This window comes from Mus pahari, chromosome 6 (assembly GCF_900095145.1).
Source record: "Mus pahari chromosome 6, PAHARI_EIJ_v1.1, whole genome shotgun sequence".
Lineage (NCBI taxonomy): Eukaryota > Metazoa > Chordata > Mammalia > Rodentia > Muridae > Mus > Mus pahari.
The window spans coordinates 26,187,789-26,211,171 of record NC_034595.1 but is presented as its reverse complement, the minus strand read 5'-3'; the positions used below and the strand labels follow the sequence as shown (position 1 = coordinate 26,211,171).

Sequence of the window (23,383 nt, the reverse complement as noted above, 5' to 3'; positions counted from 1 at the left end):
AGCCCACCCCACATAACACACCTTCTACAGCAAAGCCACACTTACTCTAACAAGTCCATATACACTCCAAAAAGCCACACCTACTCCAATAAGGCCACGCCTCATAATGGTGCCAGTCTCTGAGAGCCCTTGTGGCCATTTTCATTCAAATAACCAGAGTCTGCTTTTGCTTTTAGTTTTTATGGTATACCTACCAAAGAATGCCTGTCTACTTGTCTTCATCTGTTCAAATATTGATCCTGTTTTCCTTTCACAGTAGTACGATACTCCATCGCATTGATCATACACACACATTCCCTGTCTTCCTTCTTGTTTATTTCCTTTCCTTCTGTATGGGTTACTTTTGTGGTAATTTAACATAAGCTGATGTCATCAAAGAGGAAGGGGCATCAGTTGAAGAAATGCCCCAGTTTGAAGAGATCAAGCTGTAAGGTATTTTCTCAATTAGTGATTGGTGGAGAATCCTCCGAGTCACTGTGGGTGGTGCTCTCCTTGGTCTGCTGCTTGTAGATTCTAACAGAAAATAGTCTGAGAAACCCAGGGGAAGCAAGGCAGTGAGTAACAACACTCCATAGCCTCTTCATCAGATCTTGCCTTCAGGACTCTTCCTGATTTGAGTTCCTGTCCTGATTTCCTTTGGTGATGAACAGTCATATGGAAGTGGAATTTGAATCTGTTTCTCTTTAACTTGTTTTTTGGTCATGGTGTTGCACTCCAGCAGTAGAAACCCTATCCACAACAGCTTTCTCTTTTCAATTCTGCTACTTTTAGGATCTCTTTCATCTAATCCACTAAAGAATGTTTTATTGACATAACTCCATTAGTGATAGTTATTATTACTTAGTATAGAATGGATTCTATTTTTGACAAACTTCTGCAGCCCTCCATTCATACTTTCAGTTAATTTCGCATGTTGTTTCCCATGGCAGAATGTGGCTCCATCTACTGTTGTTCAGAGTGTTGGTTACATCTCTCAGATGGTGAATTCTAGCAGCTTGCTCTTTCCTTACCAGAGCCTGGATGGATGTTAGATGGAAATTGTATCTCTTTATCCATTTGCCAGTTTGCAATCATTCAACCAAATGTTTTCATTGTAATAACAGCAATGGTGCATAGAACTATGATAATCACAAAGAAAACCTGAAAGATAAATGAAGAATCCGTAAGACAGTGTTAGTGAGAGACAAATTCTTTGGAATCCCTAGAGGAAACCACTAATGCTAAGGCCTTACTAGTTAAAGGTAAGCTAGAATGGCAACTGATGAAATAAATGGCTACTGCCTCTCTCTACACAGTCAAGAAAAAATCCAAAGTCACCTTTGTAGTTCTTGATTCATTACCTGGACTAAACAAAGGTCACATTGTTCAGACAATATATTACAAATCCCCCTATTTTGAGCACTAATAGCATACTCCAGTGTGAGAATAACCTTGAATATCTATGTGTTCTTTTTTACTTTATAGGAGTAACAAGCATATGCTAGCCCAAGAGTTCTGGAAACTCTTGTAAACTTGTCTCAGAGAAAGAATTTTTCATACATTGCCTTCCCCACTCTTACTCAGTTTGTAACTTGAGACTTCTCTGGCTTGGACTTGAACAATTTTTCTTAATTGAAATCATCTTAGACACTTACTCTGTTCACTATAGTATCCATACATTTTTACATCTGCTAATAGAATTACTGTTTAAGTGGCTGTCCTAGATAGAACTACTACTTTTGTTATGAAACACCATGACCAAAGCAACTTTGGGAGTAAAAGTTTTATTTGAATTACATTTTCACCTCACTGATTATCATAAAAGTAAGTTAAGACAGGAACTCAAATAGGCAGGAACTAGAACCTGGAGCTGATGTGGAAGCCATGAAGGAATGCTGCTTACTGGCTTTCTCCTCATGGTATGTTCAGCCAAGCCTGATTTCTTATATAACCCAGATCAGGGGTGTTAACACATACAATTGGATGCGCCCTTGAAAATCAATCATTTTTAGAAAAATATTCTAAATTGTAGAATCTACAGGCTTGGTTATATCCCGATACTGTATTGGTGTTTTCTCAATTGTGATTTCTTCCTCTTCGATAACTATAATGTGTCAAGTTGACATAAAAATAGCCAGAATAATTGTCATGGCTATCTTTTTTTAAAAAAAGCATTATAGAACCAAGGAATCTAAATGCTGGCTAGAGAATTATTTACTCTTAACATTATATAATGTTTTTCCTAGTATAGTAGAAAAGTTCCACTATGCCTGCCCTAATGTATATGTTAATTACCTAACTTTAGAATCTCAGAATGTTGTGTTTGAAGACAGAACCTTTAAAATATATCCAGGTTATACTTATCTTTTTTAGACAAACTGTTACTTAAACTTATTGATAACCCTTTTAGAAGGGAGACAACAAGGATATAGAAGAAGAAAGTAAATTCTACATGGGGACAATGGAGAAGATATTGATCTTCAGCTAAGGGTGGTCTCAAGAGATACCAAATATGCCCGTGCTAAATTTTTATGTCAGGAGACATGTAAGAACTGTATGAACAGAATTTTTGCTTTGCTAGAAGCCTTACAAAACTGATATTCTACCCAATGACCAAAGATTAACTGAAATTAACTGGTAAAAAAATAAAAAACTAAACTGTTCTTATAGACAAGCTTTGCACATCTACAAAATGTTTGAAACAATTTCTCTAATAAACTGAAATAAATAACAGATATCAAATAAAGTAAGATAGCTAAGAAACTCCTACCAGGATATACAGAGCTAATGCTGTGCATCACACTGAACCTTAGTGCTGCGACTGTGGACAACATTCAATCTCCAGAATTATAGCATAATTAATGAGCATGAAAATAATGTAATAGTAAATATCCTCCTTAGTTCAATTGAAAAACTCACTCAACAGACTAAAAACCATGCTCATTAAGTACGTGCACCTTATTAAAAATTTGCCTTTTACTTAATGTCTAGAACAAAGTAGATATCCAATGAATGTAACTTATTTCATGTTAAAAAGGATCCCTTAACATTTCTTTCAGCAGAAGCACTATTGTAGTAACTGAAATTATGAGGCCGAGTATCTATTTTAAGAACAAAATAAAACTTAAAAAAGATATGTTTTCTTTTAGTCATCAGATTTATTAAGAGCAACATTTTGCCTTTGAAATCAAGAGAGATAGAAAGCTCATTACCATGTTTCAATACATAACTATAGTATGCACTATGCAATACAAAAATGGAAAGCAGTAAATGCGCATAAAAAAGAGTTCTACAGAAATCAGACACACTAGAATTATAAGTATGTCATAATATTACCAAACCAGAAGCAATACAATGAAAATTAATCAAGCCAAGCCAAGTTTTCATTTGTTGAGTAAAGGAGTAGAATAGGTAGAAAGTATGTTGAACTTTCTGAAATTTCATGAAAGCCAGTTTTCAAAAGCTCAAAAAAAAAAAAAAAATTCCAGCTTGAGGTCATGGATGTTGATCACCCTATCATTCACAGGTTGATCAATAGAATACAATTGAAGTTCCAGAAATAAAACCACACATTTATAAACACTTGATCTTTGGCAAAGAAGTCCAAAATATAGAATAGAGAAAAGAAAGCATCTTCAATAAATTGTGTTGGTCTAATTGGCAGTTGGTATGCAGAAAAATGAAAATTATATTTTCACCTTACACAAATCTCAAGTCCAAGTGCTTCAGGGACCTTAACCTAAGACTCGATACACTGAATCTAATAGAAGAGGAAGTGGGAAAGAGACTAGAACTCATTGGCATGGGGGGAGGGAAGTTTACTAAACAGAACTCCAATGGCTCAGGCTCTAAGATCAATAATTAATAAATGGGACCTCATGAAACTGGAAAGCTTCTATAAGGCAAAGGACATAGTCAATAAGACAAATTGGCAACCTACAGAAAAAATATCTTCACTAACCACACATATCATAGAGGGCTAATATCCAAAATATATAAAGAACTCAAGAAGCTAACCTCCAAAATCCCAAACAACCCAATCAAAAAAGGGGGAATATAGAGCTAAACAGAGAATTGACAACAGAGGAATCTCAAACAGCTGAGATGCACTTAAAGTAATGTTCAAAGTTTTTAGTCATCAGGGAAATGTAAATCAAAAAAACCCTGAGATTCCACCTTTCAAAAGCTCATGTGACAGCACATGTTGCTGAGGATGTAGAGAAGAGGAACACTCCTCCATTGCTGATGGGATTGCAAACTGGGACAACCACTTTGCAAATCTCAGTCTGGTGGTTCCTCAGAAAATTGGAAATAAATCTACTTACCTGGAGATCCAGCTATAAAACTCTTGGGCATATACCCAAAAGATGCCCCACCATACCCCAGGGGTACCTGCTCCATGATGTTCTTAGTGACCTTACTTATGATAGCCAGAAACTGGAAACAGCCCAGATGTCCCATAACAGAAGAGTGGATACACAAAATGTGGTTCATTTACACAATGAAATACTACAGAGCTATTAAAAATGAGGACATCAGGAGTTTTGCTGGCAAATGGATGAAACTAGAAAATATCCTGAGGGAGGTACCCCAGAACCAAGATGACCTGTATGGTATGTACTCACTGATAAGTGGATAATAGCCAAAATGTACAGAAAACTTAGAATACAATCCACAGAACTCAAAAATGTTGACAAGCAGAGGGCCCAAGTGAAGATGCTTCAATCCCACTTGTGAGGGAGAAGGAAGTAAATACAGGGTGTAGAGGGAGGGAGGGACCTGGGTGGGAGAGGGGAGGAGAGGAGAATAAGGGAATATTAACAAGTATTCATGGTAGAGAGGAGAGAAGCCCTGAGCATCAGCAGAATAAATGAAGATATGAAACCTTGGGAGTGGGGTGGGGGTGGGGTGGGGGTGGGGTGAAAGGTGTGGGGCAGGGCCCTGTAGAAAATACCAGAGACCTGAGAGGTGAAAGACTATCTCAGGACTCAAAAGGAGGGATCTTAAGTGACACACCCAACAGTGGGGAGAGGGAACTTGTAGAGTCTACCTCTAGTAGAAAGACAGGGCATCAAGTGGAGGGATGGGGTTGCTATCCCACAGTCAAAAACTATGACCCAAAATTGTTCCTGTCTAAAAGAAATGCAGGGGAAAAAATGAAGAAGAGACTGAGGGAAAGGCAGTCTAGTGATTGGCTTAAATTGGGATCCATCTCAAGTGGAAGCTCCAAGGTTTGACACTATTACTGATGCTATGATATGCTTACAGACAGGAGTTTAGCATGACTGTCCTCTGAGGGTCCCAACAAGAAACCGACTGAGACAGAAGCAGATACTTACAGCACACAAATAGTCTGAAGTCAGGGACCCATGTGGTTGAATTAGGGAAAAGTGGAAGAAATTGAGGAAGACAGTGACCCCATAAAAAGACCAGCAGTCTCACCTATCCCAGACCCCTGAGATCTCTCAGACACTGAGTCACCAACCAAGCAGTATTCAGAACCAAGGACTCCTGACATATATATACCAGAGAACTGACTGATCTGGCTCCAGTGGGAGAAGACTTGCCTAACCTTAGAGGGATTTGAGGTACCAGGGAGTGGAGAGGTCTGGATAGGTTGGGGTGGGGTGGGAACATCTTCTTAGAGAGAGGGTACGAGGAATGGGATGAGGGACTGTGGTAGTGTGGCCTGAACTGGGAGGTGGGTATTGCCTGGATTGTAAAAAATAAAATAAAAAAAGAGAGTTGAATGAATGCATACTGTGGAAAATTAAAATGTGTGTGTGTGTGTGTGTGTGTGTGTGTGTGTGTGTGAGAGAGAGAGAGAGAGAGAGAGAGAGAGAGAGAGAAGACAACACTTTTTTGATTTTTCAAGACAAGCTTTCTCTCTGTATCCTTGGCTTTCCTGGAACTCACTCTTTAGACTAGGTTGTCCTAAAACTCAGAAGTCTTCCTTCTTCTACCTCCTGAGTGCTGGGATTAAAACTTTCACTTGGTTCCGAAAAAGTAAATTTAAACTAACAAGCAAACAAACAAATACCTACTTTTATTACTTTGTGACCTTAGCTTTGTTTCTTTTTTTGTCTTTTTCTTCTCCCCCCTCTTCTTCTTCCTGGCCCCTGCTCCTCCTCCTGTTTCTTCTTCTTTCCCCTCCTTGCCCTCTGCTTCCTTTTGCTTCTCTTCCTTCTCCCCCTGGTACAAAAATGACTCCTCCTCTGTCTTCTTCTATTTTCTCTTCCTGTTCTTTCTCCTTCTCTTACTCTTCACCATTTACCAATTTGCCAAGCAACAGAGATCTTCTCTCATCCTAAGTGCAAACACCAGCTTGAGCTTAAGATGTCATGGTTCCAGGCATTCAGAATGTTTTCTTTTGGGAAAAGTTCTGGAACGGATATGTCTCTAGTTTGAAGCTGTTATTGATTAAGGGTGAAATGTGTTGATATAGACTGGAGTACTGGAGGAAAGTTGAACTCTGCCACAGAATGCTAAGACTTAGTGGACTGTGGGCAGTCTTGACCTGCCAGTTCTGTGGTAGTACATGTGAGCTGAGCTCATGGTGGCATAGGAAAATGTTAAGCTGTATAGCACCATCAGCAAATGCCACTGTGTTATGATGTTCACAATTGCCATCAGGGTTCTAAATACAATCTTGAAAGGTTAACAAAGACAAGATAGAAGCTACCAACTTTCCACTACCTCCTCCCCCCATTTCCTTTAGAGATGATTTTCAAACTCATTTAAAATAAAAATGGACACGTGGGCCTTCTGTCCACAGCCTGATCTTTGCCACATAAGATTACTTTCGACAATATAAAATGCATAAATGCCTTTTCATAGCATGAGGAAAGCATGCCTACTGGCAAATGAATCATAGTATAAAAATTGATTGTATCCCAAAAGGGGAAATGTTATTGAAGAGCCAATGGCCTGGGTTGATACATCATTGATCATTGTAAAGAATACTTCCAGAAACTGTTTTTAATCTTTCTGCCAGAGTATTAGCAATTATTCTTTAGCTTGTGGTGAGTAATGACTTGAGTTTCCCAGCTTCCGAATCAATAAAACATTTACCCTACTGTTACAAATGTGCTCTGCGTTTAGACAAGCAGAATTTTTCTTCCAATTACTATTTTTTAAGTGTGCACACATAAAGCATTTTAAATGTATCTCAAAGCTTTTCCTTTTTAAGGAGAAGACAATACACTTCTATTTGTTCTTTTTTCTTCTTACCTTTGAACAGTAAGTCATGAGGGTTTCTCTGTGATTTGATAACTAAGATTTCTTTTCCTCATCTTTTTCAAACATAATACAGGACACGTTCTTGCCAACTGGTATACTGGAGTTGCCAGTCAAGGAATGTTCCCACTTTCCCTGCCTGGGAGAAGATAAATTAACAATACTGTGGAGGCTGGCCACTCACATCATCTTCCTAATGCATACATACATGCTTCATAAAGCTATAACACTGGCTAATCATCAGCACCCATAAAACATTTGTCAATCTAACACAGATATGGATACAAATTTTAAGATACAAACAAATACATAGACATGATCTTTGCTGTCTGAAAACTTAAACTTTCAGAGAATTTTTCCTTTCAAGAAAACAGTTCCTGTTTTTAATTGAAATTATTGCCTAATTCTAAGGCAAATCTGCTACTATTATTTTTCTTTTTTCTTTTTTAAAGTTCTTTTTCCTTTTTTTAAATTAATAATTCCATTCATTTACACCTCAGATGATATCCCACTTCCCGGTTACCCTTTCACCAACCCCCTTTTCCCAAAACCTCCTTCCCCCCCCTCCCCTTTGCCTGTATGAGGGTGTTCTCCCACCTTTTCCTGCTCTTCTGCTCCAGCATCTCCCTACACTGGGGCATCAAACCTCCACATTACCAAGGGCCTCCCCTCCCTTGCTGTCAGGTAAGGCCATCCTCTGCTGCATATGGATCTGGAGCTATGGATTCCTCCAGGTACACTCCTTGGTTGGTGGTCTAGACTCTAGGAGAAATGGGTTGTCAGGCCAACATATGTTGTTCTTCCAATGGGGTTGCAATCCCCCTCTGCCTCTCCAGTCCTTCTGTCAGCTCTCCCACTAGGGACCCTGAGCTCAGTCTGATGGCTCCAAGTATCCACATCTGTATTGGTCAGTAGCTGGCTGGATCTCCCAAGTGCCTCTTGACCACAGCAACAGTGTTGTGTTTGGTGTCTTCAGAATTGATGGATCCCCAAGTAGGACAGTCCCTGGTTGGCCCCTCCTTCAATCTCTGTTCCATTTTTTGTCCCTGTTCTTCCTTTGTAAAAGAACATTTCTGGGTTAAAAACTTTGAAATGGGTGAGTGGTTCCGTCCCTCAACCAGCTACTGGATGTAGTCTCAATAGGTTCTATATCCCCCTTCTCTGCACATTTCAACTAAAGTCATCACCATTGGATCCTGGGAACCTCATGATTCCCTGGCATCTGGGACCCTCCAGTGGCTATGCCAGTTCCTCAACCATCACTGCTACATAATTTTATTTTCCTGACCCTTTGTACCACTCTCACATCTACTCCAGTTGCTGATATTGCCCCCCTTATCTCCTCCTCCTCTCTCCCCTTCCAGGTCCTACTCTCCCTCTATCTCCCATGATCATCCTGTTCCCCCCCTTCATTGCGGGACTGAAGCATCCACACTTTGGTCTTCCTTCCTTGTACATTCAATATGATCTGTGGGTTGCATCATGCGCATTGTGAGCTTTTGGGCTAATGTCCACTCATTAGTGAATAAATATCATGAATTTTCTTTGTGTCTTGGTTACATCAATCAGGATGATACTTTCTATTTCCATCCATTTGCCTGCAAATTTCATGAAGTCACTATTTTTAATCACTGTGTAGTACTCCATTATGTATATGTACCACATTTTCTGTATCCATTTTGCTGTTGAGTGACATTTGGGTTGTTTTCAGCTTCTGGCTATTATAAATAAGGCTGCTACAAACATAGTGGAGCATGTGTCCTTGTTATATGTTGGAGCATCATTTGGGTATATGCCCAAGAGTGGTGTATATAGGTCCTCAGGTAGAACTAGTTCCAATTTTCTCAGGAACCGCCAGACTGATTTCCAAAGTGGTTTTACTAGCTTGCAGTACCACCAGCAATGGAAGACTTTTTCTAAAGCCTCACTGACATATGCTGTCAGCTTCAGTTTTTGATCTTAGCCATTCTGATTGGTGTGAGGTGGAATCTCATTGTCATTTATATTTTCATTTTCCTGGTGACTAAAGATGTTGAACATTTTTTAAGTGCTTCTCAGCCATTCAAGATTCCTTGGCTGAGAATTTTCTATTTAGCTTGTTCCTCCACTTTTTAATAGGATTATCTGGTTCTCTGGCATCTACCTTCTTGAGTTATTTGCATATTTTGGATTATAGCCCTCTATCGGATGTAGGTTTCATAAGTATCTTTTCCCAATCTGTGGGTTGCCATTTTTGTTGACAGTGTTCTTTGCTTTGCAGAGGCTTTTCAATTTTATGAGGTTTCATTTGTTGATTCTTGATCTTACATCACAAGCAATTGGTGATCTGTTTAGGAAATTTCCCCATGTTCCCAAGTATTTGAGGTTCTTCCCTACTCTCTCTTCTATTAGATTCAGCATACCTGGTTTTATGTGGATCTTCTTGATACACTTGTACTTGAGCTTTGTACAAGGAGATAAGAATGGATCAATTTGCATTTTTCTACATGTAGACTGCCAGTTGAACCAACATCATTTGTTTAAAATGCTGTCTTTTTCCACTGGATGGTTTTAGCTACTTTGTCAAAGGTCAAGCTATAAGTCGCCATTAGTCCTCACTTATAAGTAGATCTCTGTGACCATCTCTCCTCTGACTGTTGACATGTGGCTTACCTTGAACTTTCACAGGTCTTCAGAAGGATATCATAATAACTGTGAATGTGAATATATATATATATATATATATATATATATCCTTGTTGTATCCAGGGGACACTTCACTTTTATTCAGTTAATACCTGTGGCTGTTAAAATATTTCTGCCTTACTCTTCTTTTTAACAGCCCATGAGGCTTGGTAGAATGAGATGTGATATAGAGGAATAGTTAGTTTCCTCTTAGAGTGTTACCCCTGATACGTCAACTTTACTCCAGCGGAATGTTTAATAGCCAAGAATATATACACAATACAAAATGGACTTGATGGATGAAAAACATACAAATTTGGGTGGGTACTAAAGAGAAATGGATCTGGATGGAACAGGAGAAACAATATAGTCAAAACAACTTGGAATTTTTTTTCAAAATTCTACTGGAAAAAGTCTAATAGAATTTTATTTAAAACACACTCTAGAAGAAATACATAGTTCCTAAATTTCTTTCCATATGTTGCTCAAAACAGCATTTGAGTTAATAACTTTTTATACGGTTATTAGATTATGTCTTTGTCTCTCTTTCGAGTCATTCATCTATGCAGCAAATACTGATTGAGTGTCTGTAACATGTCGGGTATTTTATTCCACTCTGTCCACCCAAAACTTGTTTTCCAGTCAGAATGACAGCATGGGAAAACATTTTTTTCTTTCTTATTATGTGTGGATACCCAGAAACAGTCATGACTTGTGCATCTTCTTATGACTGCTCCTCCCTAGAAAAATGTTCTGAGGAATGATTCTCTAAAGCAAGTAGCTTGATTTATTCTTAGTTACCTCAGATATTCCTGATTGACTAAACAACATTTCTTCTATCTATCTTTATTGTTTACACATATTGGTAAGGAAACATCCAAGTACAGAAGTGAATTGACAGATAATGGTGGGGTTTTTTGTTGGTTTGTTTGCTTTGTTTTCTTTAATGCCTCCAACCCAGGGAGGGTGTTCCTAGATTCTACTTCTCTGATATAAGGGAAATTGTTCACAATCAAGAGTTATGCTGACTATGAAGTACTACACACTGTCTATAAAGCACAAAAGAGAGAGGGATTATCATATTTTAACAAACATTTTGAGTAAAATCATGTACATATTGGAAACATTCTTCTTTGAAGATGCACTTGTTACTTTTAGATACAAACTCCATTCATCAGACTGTCAACACCCTGACCTATGATTTTTCTTATATTTTCTCAGGAATACCATGCTTTAACACTATTGTTACACATTGATATGTAGCTGTAGATCCCTTGCTGACTACATTTCTTTATGGAGAAACTTAATCAAACACAAGCACCTCTTCATTCTGTGGCTAACATCTTGGGGCACACAAATTGGGATTAGTGACTGACCCTGCTATTCATTCAGACATGAACACGATGTGTCCCATTCTTCTAATGAGAAGCAGGGGATAGGAGAAAGGCAAGTGTCATTAGCTAAAAGTTACCTGAGGGTTCAAAAGCTATTCACATGCCTGTAAGTTGAGTGTCTGAAAAGAACCCCCTTTGACCTCTTTATAACAGTATCTTCAAGGATGAGTTGTCTTGGTCGTTAGCACAATGAAACTTATGCTATGGTTGAGTCATGTGTATTTTTTGTTCACTTATCTGTTTCTATGTTTCTGGCATTATTTAAGAGAATTAACTTTGGAGAGTAAAAACTGCTTGCAATAATAAACTTTGTTTAGTGGAGAATTTCTCAATTTTAACAATGTAAAGACAACCGTAACACAGATGAAAGTCAGAGATTCATATTTGAAACCCTCATTGTTGGGCTACAGATTTAAATAATTAAGAAGCATTACTCAGAGAAGTTTGTTGGAGTTTTGTTTTTATGTACTGTGTAAAGATTATCTCTCTATTATAGAAATGCAGATATCTGGACTACCAGAGATCCAATTTTAGGCTGGACTTAATTATTGTAGAACATCACCTGTCTTAGTGGTTTGTAAATACTCCCTCCATCACCTTCTGACTGGTTTATTTAAAAAGGTGATGACCTTTAGCAAAGGCAGGGATTACAATCTAAGATTTCTGGGAAGAGAATGGCACTTTGGGAAAGAGTCAGGTATGGGAAGATTCCCCAACCTGTCACAGAAGATGGGTGTATGAAACTACAGAGAGGAAACCAACCACATGGTAGACTTATATTAGTATAATTGAGATAATTGAATTATGAGCTAGTGGGAAACCATGCCTAGCTATACGCCCAATGGCATTTATTAATAAATATATTGTCCATGTCATTATCTGGGGCTGGAAAAAGCCCAAGCAGTTACAAATGGCATCCAATAAAAGGGCTAGTAAAATCCAAGCTTAGAGCTTGAGAACAAACTTCTGTGTGGAAAAGCAGGGAACAAGCACTTCCCAGAGTCAGACAAAGTTTTACAGTTTGTAAGTAGTCTAAATCCCTCTAAAAGATAGTAAGCAAAGGCCTATGAGTAACAGGTAGCATGCCACAGAGCCTCAGTGCAGGTCCCACAGGCAAGCAACTTTCCAGAGATGGGGCAGGTAGGCACAGCACCCTGCTGGTAACTGAGGGTATGAGGCTCACCTCTCATGGAAGGGCCAACAGTGTCTCCATACCATTAATGTCAAGGGCGGGTGGCTATTGGGAGCCACCGAATGAGCCAAGCTGACCATCATAGATGCAAGCTAGCATGAGAAGCCTACAGATGCATAGAAGGACAAAAAGAAAATTTTTCTGGAGCTTCAGTGGGACAGAGAATGCCAGACTTCTGAAGTGGTAATGTCAAACTTGAAAATAGTAAAAGCAAAAGATCCTGGGTATAAATAAATATAGAAAGAAATAATTAGTTTGAAAATAATGAAATAAAGTCTCCAAAGGAAGGAGAGAGTTAGAGATTAAAAGAAAAATATTGTTTCACTTTAAAAAAATTTAAAAACACAGTAACAGAGTATTTGGACCTCATGTAGTTTTGACTCGCAACATAGAAATAATTTTATATTCAGTAATGAATATAGTTTTATATATCTCCTTTAAGAAAAATCAGTATAAACCACACTAAGATAAGGAGAGGACTGAAAGATGAAATGCTAGGTTACAGGCCATAGAACAGATATCAGAGGATTCTTTATATCAGAATAAATAGTCTTCAGAAGAATCCAGTCTGGAACCTGCAGTGACAGCAAAATATAGTTCCAGATGAGAAGAATCCACTAAGGCTTATGGAATTAGAATGACAAGCCATAGAGATGCAATATACCAAGTTAAGATTACAGGTAATCTTTGAGCTACCTTAGAACAAATGTCATAGAATAGATTATGCATTTCATGACATAAGTTTTAGAAAATTATGATATCTACATATGTTACTACATCATACAATTGTACTTACCCAAGATTTCAATATGTTTCAGCCTTGAGTTCTGAAAAGACTGATTCTACGATTGCACATATTTTAAAAGAGATTGCTCTCTATGAAATGTCTTTATTGATTGAAGCTGATAACGCTTCAACACATGTATCCATGAAAACATAGCAATGTTTTAGACATAGATAGTCTTGAAAAACCTCAAATATATACAGAAAATGACATTTAATGATGTTTTATTAATGAAAGTCTTTTTCAGAGCAAGACATGTCAGCTCCTGGAAGCACCCCCATTCCACTTCAAAGAAGATAATGAGCAGAGAAAAACTACCGTGAGGGGTTTGCTTTCATGGGGCTAGCAAGCCACTGCACAAGAGACTTGCATTGTCTCAAGTAATGATAGCATGCTGTCCAAACTGAAAAAGCAGAACACTGAAGAAACTGACTGCTGAGCTTTGGGAGGACACAGTAAGCATGTCCGTCATAATTCCCTGCTTCACAGAAAAGTCTGCCAGATATACTGGCCCAGAAGGCTGAAGTTGCTCCTCTAGAATTATAATGTTGGATGACTCTCCAGGAAGCCAGATATCTCTGCCATTTTTATACTTTTAGAAGCTTCTTGCTATGCACTTCCTATTAACTCAGGTATATTTATTCTTCTCAAGTCTCTGGTATAGTTGAAGACTAGGTAGTTATGGTCTCAAAATTGAACTTAATTTGTTTCCGATTTAAGATAATAATTTAAGGTCTAAGATGGTATTTTTAGGTTGATAAATGTAAGTTATGATAGAAAGTAAATTAGGTACAAAACTTTGGACTCACTAAATAGGATAAATAGGACTTTCTCCAAGGTTGCCAAATACATATGGACTTGACATTGTGAATTTAATTTTTACCTGATAGTTTTCATAATTGTTCTTATTGCATATAATCTATTGATATTAGAGAATGAGCCTTTTATTGGACTAAAACTGGAGATGATAGATTAATGTTTTTATACACTATGTAAAGATTGTCTCTGTTGATTCCTTAAATAGCAGAGATCTGATTTCATGCTGGACTTTGGTATTGTTAAACATCACCTGTCTCAGTGTTTTGTAAACTATCCCACACTCACCTTCTGTATGGTTTACTAAAAAGCTGATAGCCTATAGCAAAAGCAGGAAATAGAAATTGAGACTTATAGGAAGAGACTTGACTCTAGAAAAAAGTCAAGTGTGGGAAGATTTGCCACAAAGACATAGAGGAAGTTGGATTTATGAACTGAAGGGAAGTAACCAACAATGTGGCAGGCTCAGATTAATATAAGTAGAATAATTGAGTTATAAAATAGCAGTAAACAATGCCTAGCTATATGGCCAATGGCATTGATAAATATAGCTTACATGTCTATATTTGGGAACTAGGGCAAGAATAGAAAAGCCCAAACAGTTACAAATTTCTTCTCTTTGGTTTTTATTTTCCCTTCTATTATCTCTTTGTTCAACTGCCTACCTTCTTTACTATTGCCAAAGTCAGTTTTCTTCTTTCCTATTGAAGCTTAGATTCTGGCTAGTTGAGATCCATTGTATATTTGCCTGTGGTTGAATTATTAGCTTGTTTTTATGCTTCTTGACATTTAAGTGACCGCAGTTCATGAATATAGTGTATGTTTATGCTTTTTATATGGTATTTATTACAACTTAGTTATAAATACTTATGAAAATAAATTTTATAATACATATAAGTATAGTGTAGGCCACAGAAATATTTTTAAAAATCACATAAATTATAATCTGTAGATAGAGGTGTAGACACATTCTTATGCAAAGTCAAGCAGTTAATGTAGGAATGATAACATTACCATATAGAGTTGTGAGTTTTGTGTCCTCAGCAGCTTCATTGTATTCTCTGCAATTAAACTAGCTGGTAAAGTACCTAAAATGCTCTTCCTGAAGAGATCTGTATCTTCATGAAATGGAAGAGGTGCACAATCTCAAACCATTGACCTAATACCTCTCTCTCTCTCTCTCTCTCTCTCTCTCTCTCTCTCTCTCTCTCTCTCTCTCTCCTTTCAGAATGCTTCAGATAACATTTGTGGTAATGATGACTGTATCATGAAATATGTCAGATATATCCCCAAAATGTGCATGTGTATAGTTGAGTTTCTAACATAGTAGTACGGATAAATGAGACTTCTGGAAAATGATTGAATCAACTCATAAAAAAAAAAAAAAACAGTTTTTGGATCCATAAAACAGTGAATTTTAGAAGATGAATTTTGATATTAAAACAACAACAACAACAACTAGCTTTCTCTTTATACTACTTGCTTATTGGCCTGGCTCCAAGGAGATGACCTGTCACATAGTCCTTGCAATAACATTCTACTTTTCTGAAAGCCTGGGAAAGTGGAGACCCAAGTAGCCACAAACAGGAAATTGATCACCGAAGTATTTTCTGTCTCTGTGCAGTCATATTTCAGTATTTTGTTTCAGTGATTGAAGCATTTCTTTTGCCATGTGATATTTAAGTAATTTCAGTTTGATTAATTATGGTTCATGGCTAAATAATATAGCACATAACATATCATGCAAACATATTATCATAGACAAACTATTAAAATAGTACCATTCTAAAAAATATGCAGGTTGAGGTAGACTGCTAAGCATAATCCACAATGTATAGCATTGTATAAATTAATCCTCCAAGTATGAATATGGAAAGTAAAATTAGACGTCTGAAGCATGTTGCCTGAGTTATCCTGAAATACACCACATTTAAACACATGATTCTTTTCTTAAAACATTTTTTGGCTCTTTTTGAATTTCTCTTTTTTAAAATTTGTATATTATTTATTATTATTATTTTCTTTATTCACATTTCAAATGCTATCCCAAAAGTTCCCTATACACCCCCCCCCTGCCCCTGCTCCCCTACCCACCCACTCCCACTTCTAGGCCCTGGCCTTCCCCTGTGCTGAATTTCTCATCGTGCACATTGATCCCACTTACCTCCCCCTCCCTTTTAACTGCCTTTCACCCTTGCCACCAGTTCCCAAGAGAGGAAAAAAGAAACCCTACTTGTGGAAACTCTAGTGTGCCCCTTTGTTCACACTTTTTTGTTTTCAAGTGTTCATTGCAGTGATGTGTTAGTCTGGTATGAGGCCTCTGGCTTGTACCACTTTATCAAAACTGGAGCATCACTGGGATGCCTCTAGGATATACTGTCTTTGCACTGTGTAACAGACCAACAGGACCTTTACAGATTCCAGAATTTCACTGATAGCGTAGATGTTGGGGTGGGTTTATTTAAAGCCCTGGATCGAGGCCTGAGAGGTCTCTGAGCTGACCAGCCTGATGGCTTTCCCACTCTCAAGCCCTCAGAGCTGGCCCACCAGCAACCCTAACATGTAGGGCCAGCTCTTCCCTGTTGCTGAGGTGAGGTGCTGGGCCCCATTTTACAAGTGCTCAGGCTAGTGAAGGACAGGGCTTGTCCCATCCCATGATCATGCGACCCGTTCTTCCACTGCTACAAGTTGAGAGGGCCAACAGAGGTGAGCAGGGCATCTCTCCATCATCCATTTGTGCTTACCACCAAACTGCAGAAAAAGGGCAGGGCAATTTGTCCTATGATTGCTCATTTTGGGCCTGCAACTCACATACATGACCAGGGCCAGCTCTACTGTACTGCCCAGAAAAGTTGCAAGACTGTAGTATGTGATGGACAGGGCTAGATCTCCTGTTCTCATTCCCCTAGGGCTAGATCTCTCAAGGGGCCAGTTCTGCACAGCCCTCAGACATCAACATGTCCCCTGGAGGCAGTCCAGTCTAGGGCCACTTGTCTTGCCATTGGTGTTAGTAGAGACCTGCTGCTGCAGTGCCATGGATCCAGACTTGACACTGGTGACAGCACAGGCAAGAACCCTACAATGGTTCCATAAGACATCACCAGCTACTAACATCAGGCTATTGCTCACTACCCTCGAGTCTCCAGTTCTGCTTCTTTTCATTGTATACACATCCTTCAGACTCTCTTTCTCTTCCATTTCTCCAAAACTGACTTCCTTCTTTTAGTGGCACCCAGGGTCTCTAAGTGAAATCTCAGTGGTGTTCTCAGGAGTGCTATGCCTTGCTCATGCATTATGTCACAGGGGCGAATGTTATCTCAGTCATAGTCTGACCCCTAGGCCTGCAGGGTGCTGGATAGTTGGTCACCTTGAGCTGGTTTCCTGTCTGAGCCCGATGGTGCTGCTCTGGTGATAGTGTCAGGCTTTTTCCTCACCTGGGATCACTAGAGATGCCATGTGGGTGCAGTCTGTCCCATTCCTGCCTGGCCTGTGTCTCAGGTAGGGTTCATCTAGTCTTCTACTCACTTTCTGCCCTGGATCCATGTTCATACCTGTGCAGTACTGGTGGTCTTCTCAGCCTAGCTCCTGCTGAACCTCCTGACATCATGGGAGTGGCTGCTGTATCAGGCTTTCTATTTTTCAGGGTTTATAGGATTGGTAATCACTCAGATGTTTACAGGTCAAAATGCTGAGAGTTGACATAGCTTCTCTCCTTTCTTCCACCTACTGATGTACCTACTGATGCTATAGCTGTCTTGCCTCTAGGGGCAGTTAATCACAGGATTCTTAAAGGTAGTGAATGTTTCCCTGCTGTGCACAGAGAAAGATGTGAAAGCAGACACGTCAGAAAGATGCATGTATTCTTGGCTTGGAATACAGGAAATGAACACAGTCCCAAAGACAAGCAAGAAAAGGAAGGGAAGGGGATCTTCTCTGTTAGTAAACATTTTTGTCACTGTTATAAGAAATTTTAAGATAACAACTTATGAGAGAAATAATTTATTTTGGCTCATAGTTGATTTCAGTCTGAGGTCTTACGGATCAATTCTTTGACCTGAAAGACAAATGCTATCCAGGTGGCAGAAAGGTGTTATAGTAGATCTTATTACCTGGCACTCAGGAAGTAAAGCAATGGGACAAGGCATGAGTTTCCAGGGCACACTGCCAGTGACCAGCTTCTTCAATAACATCCCACCTCCTAGTTTGACCTTCTCCCAGTAATGCAATCACATTATGAATCCATCAAGGGAGTAATCCACTGATTAGATTAGAGCCATCTGGATCCAATCACTTCCCAACTGCTCAAGTGCTACCAATCACTCCTTTAACAAGAGTATTCTGGGGCGACTTCATCATGAATCTGCACAGTCCTCTAGAACAGAGTACAGCTGATGCGTTAATTCGAGTCAATGCCGGCACACTTATAGGGCTATAGCACTAAGCGTGTGCAGCTTTATGCTATGGAGATCCTCCACTCTATTTGTGAGGTCACAGAATAGATGGGATAGGAACAACATACAGGTAGGTAACCCTCTTGCTCAGTCTGTCCTTCTCAAACATCTCCCAAGTTCATATACTTCTGCCAATTATTAATTGAATTTATACATCTAGAACAAAAGAGAATGGGTTAAATATCAGGTTAAAAAAATTATGAGAACAAGGTTATTAGTAGTACCTGCTGAGAGTAACAACAAAATGTCCACGGAGTGGGTGTGGTTTATTCCAAACAGATGACTTACCACCACAGGAGATTGCTTTCTGCATAGAAGTTTGTATAGCCCTTCCCCTCCCAAGTTGAAAAGCTGCCCTACTGAAAAATGTAGTTCTCAGATCAACAGCATCCATTGGACACTATGTAGACATGCAAATTGTTAGGACATAGCCAAACACACCTGTGTATGCGCATTCAAGCTAAAGATGCATTCCTTTAAAACAAAATATTCTGTGATTGTTACAGAATTATCAGAACATACCTTACTAATATCTGTGTGTCTAGCTACAGAACAACCTTACAGTAAGATGTTTGGCAGAGTTTAAATTGCCAAAGAGAAGACAGGGCATTTGCTTAATGTCTGCTTTTGTGTAGAACTTTTTCAGATTTGTGACTTTATGAGTCTCCATAATGATTCTTTAGGTAACTGTCCCCATTTTTTGGTTGTAGAAATTGAAATTTATATACTTCTCTGATGACTGAGCAAAGAATCGTGTTCAGTCTTTTATGTACTAAAGTATCTGCTTTCAATCACAGTTTTAATTCCCGAAACAAAAGAAACTTATGCTTTTAAAAGATCCTAAAACATGAGATCTAGCAAAATTTTCAGACCTGGACACTCAAATGTACATGATTCAGCCTGTACTTCTGAAATCTTTCAAGGTATTACTTGGCTTAAAACTGCTTTAACCATGAGTTGAAGCATTCTTTGCGTGATATTCTATAGGGTAGATTTGACCTCTAATAAGTATGAGCAGAATATCTCAAATTGCCATCCAGAAAGCTCGTCTAAAATGCATTTGTCTCTATTTGAGTCTACAAGGTGAGTAAGAGCAGGATGAAGCCTGGCACGTGTGCTTCTACTTTGTGTCTTCCTCCTTGGTTTGGCACAGACTTCTGCATGATTCTTCACAGATGTGATGAAGTTGAAGGATGTACCACCTACCTAGCCTGTCTCCTCCTCCTTTGAGGTTGAAGATAGTGAGATAAGTCATTATCCTAACCCTGTAGTTACCTCAGATTACAAGAAAAGCAGAATCTATATATGTTCCTGTCACCCCACCATATGAGGAAAAGTATGATGCTCTTCTCCGTTTCTCACCTTCTACAATTTACTTTATGGACTGCATAGTGGAACTCAAGCTTTTGGAGAAATGGTTCTGCTTACAATAAAGGCTTAGAATTTTATTGCAAGAATAACAGCTGTTTCTTTTGGATTGTTAACCAAAATTATTATAGCTGAAGGTCTGGACACAGTTATGAAATGCCTACATTTGATTAATTGTAGCTACCTTGGCCTTAGCTCTGTCTTTCTCTAACCAGCCATCTCATCTATCAAAAGACAATCTAATAATACAAATGGGATGAGCACAGTATCCCAGAGGACAGTTCAGTTTGGAAAGCAGGGAGTCATAGAAAGGTATTTCAAGACTTTTCACTTTCTATAGCGATGATAGAAACCATATTTTATTCAAAATTAAATTCTATAAATATTGGCCTACTGGTCCATTCAGTATGCATGTACAGTTGAATAGAAGATGTAATAGACCACTCTGAACACACAAATCATATTCCAGCAGATTTGAGTTTGTATGTAATACAAAAATTAGATTTCCATATTCAGTGAAAACCTTTGGCAGACTTAAACGCTCTGGAAAAGGAATCTCCCCTTCCTGGTGAAGCTGAAAGTTGGGAAACCTCTGCAACCTTGTACGAGTATTTCTACATCCAGCAAGTTAGACTCTGTAATCTCAGGTGTGGAGCGGGCCCTAAGTCTCTGGCAGTCATATGACATTTAGTGTGTACCCTGAGTAGGGTGTTCTTAGTCACTGGTCAGCATTGGGCCTTCCTTCAGTAAGAACAACACTAGTGTACCGTGAGTCACTGCTGCTCATCTCACTTTCAGTGAGTGCAGTGAATAGTGTGCCATGAATCTCTTGTCAGTCATTTGAACTTCAGTGAGCATAGTGTGTTTTCTCTTTACTGTTCCTCTATGCTTCCAGAGAGAAATTTCCATTTTTCCAAAGCTCTATCTCTTTTATTTAGTTGGTGTTATTTAGTTTTTGTTAAAGGGAAAGCACACTGAGGACCAAGATATTGGAAACCAAAGTTTGGTCTCTAGATGGCAGTGGAGACCTGCTGAATTGGACTAAATTTCACTTCTGGCTTATTAGCATGGAAGCCACTACTCAAAAGATAACTTGACACGGAAGAGTCAATGCAGAGGCCTAACATGTATCCAACATTAATTGTTCATTAACAGAAATAAAATATTTAGTTTCACTACCAGGTTGGAAGCTATAACTATTACTTGGCTATTACACTTGGAGATAATAGTGGATAACTATACCATGTAATGAAAAATTTCACTAAGATGTTGCTTTACACAAGAATGATTCTAACATGGTTCTTCTCAAATTTCTAAAGGCACTTTATTCATTGTCTATTTATCTATAAATGTTTTAGTCAAGCAAAAGCTAGATGAGAAGTCTTGAAAACAGAAAAATAATTGATTGCATTTTCTTAAAATTAGTGAAATGTAATGGCCATTTATAGAGAGTAGTAGAAATACATTTTGATTCATAGGTGTTTCTAACAGATGTTTTGACCATGGAAAAGTTTATCAGAGCTTCTTAGTTGGATCTGAGCTGAGCTAGAATTAAGGAATTATGGAATGTTGATCTGTAAGTAACCTTTGTTCTCAGTTTCATCCACTCTTCTTACTGTAAAGATAACAAGGCTAGTGCAGGCACCACTCAGAGCCCAGAGACTGGTAATTGAATTGATTCTAAGTGACCTGGGGCAGGGACTTAAAGCCATAGTTTGTTTCCAGTCATGTGAAACCATGTAAAAAAGACAGCTTTGTATTACATACAAATTGAGATGTCTAAAATTTCCTTTATTTCCTTTGTTCACTATGATACTTTTGTGATTTTCAAAATACAGTTACTAGGCATTGCTAGAAAGATTTTTAGTGTTAGAGGGCTTTGCTGGATGTGCTAAAGTGAATGCTGACAGCATTCCATGTTTTATTGTAGGAAAGGATTTAAGATGAGGATACTAATGTGAATGAGATGATATCACTATGAGATGCTGAAATAACTCACTTTGCTCCAATCTTTACCCATAGAATCATGAAAAACAAGTCCATACTGTCTTGCTTTATGACTGTCTTATGAAACCCAAGTTATAGAAAAGAGATAAGTGTGTTTTCTAGAGAGCCACACACAGCATAGCTATTAAGCCACAATAAGGAAGATAAAAAAGAAAGAAAAAAATTACTCCAATTTATGAACTCTCTAGAGCAGTTAACTCCACTGAACTAGAAAATATATTGCTGATTTGTAAGGCTGAAGAAAGGCAGGATGATGTGGGATGATGGCTGAGGGAATGAAATTTCCTTTGAGATGAAAGAAAACATTTTGAACCTAAAGAAATATAGTGGTGGTTCAACACTGTTACAATACTGAATGTGAATGACCCAGTATCGTTAAAGCTATTACTTCTAATTGTATGTGAAACAGAAAACAACAAAGTCTGGGAATAGCAGGGATGTATTAAGACATAGAGTTAGGAAATTTTGTCCAGATTATTTTACTAATGAAATCTCAGACTAACAGGATAATTTGGTCCCTTATCACAAAGTGTCCATCGAGTTTACAATAACTGTTAGTTTTTTTCCTTGAAACCAAGCCCATCAGCTCTTATCCACAAAAAAATCCCTGAGTATTTTTCAAGGACAATGTATCCATTGAAAGCCACACATGCTTAAACAATTGTTATTTGACCTTCAGAGTCCTATGATTAGGTACTGTGAGAGACAATAAGGAAGAAATTTGGGAGAGAGTGTTCCCTTCAGTCTTATTTTCAGTTTAACATGTCCAGATATAAGGCATTATTTAAAGTGATTTCTGATGCTGATGACCACTGCCACCACCACCAATAGCTAGAAAATGCTGAAGTTCAAGGGCATAACTCTGCTAAGTGGCCCTCTCTTCTGAGCCTCAGAGAACTGCTGCTTTGAAGCATAAACTGTATAACATTAAGGCATCGCCTTCTCTCTTTCCAATATCTTTACTCCTATTCCAAACACATGCTTGTTTTGAAAGGTTGCCTTTATTTGCCATACAAATTTTAAAAATAGGTGAAGTATCCAACAAATGTCTATTTGTAGTTGTGCAATGAAGTAATCCAAACACATTTGCAGCCACACACAGGAAATCATCATTACTTAAGTTGTATTTTCCACAGTTTTTTTATTATATTGGAGGAAATGTACTAAATAAAAAACAAAACAAAATGTAACTAAAAACCACACCAAAACAAAATGGTACAGGCCTGTAACATTTCCTAGTCTTTGTTTTTAATATCAATTGCCAACTTCATGTGACTTAGGCTTATATAGGAAAGGAAGCAGTGGGTATACTCCTGAGAAACTGTTTTGACTAGGTGAACTGAAGTCAGAGAACATGCTTACTATGCACTGCACCACTCATTTGACTGCAATTCTGAGCTGTATACAAAGAAAAGTGTGAGCAAACCACACACATTCATCATTTCGTGCTTCCTAACTCTGGATAAATTATAATCTCCCACCCCAAGCTCCT

The 23,383-nt window shown here is 38.3% G+C and overlaps 1 non-coding gene across 1 annotated transcript; it reads right to left on the bottom strand.

Annotated features, from left to right (window-relative positions):
• Window positions 1–17,710: 17,710 nt before the first annotated feature.
• LOC115064336 lies at window positions 17,711–17,837 on the bottom strand. The gene has a single exon (XR_003844170.1). It is a non-coding gene; the product is annotated as a small nucleolar RNA SNORA17 (small nucleolar RNA).
• Window positions 17,838–23,383: the final 5,546 nt, after the last annotated feature.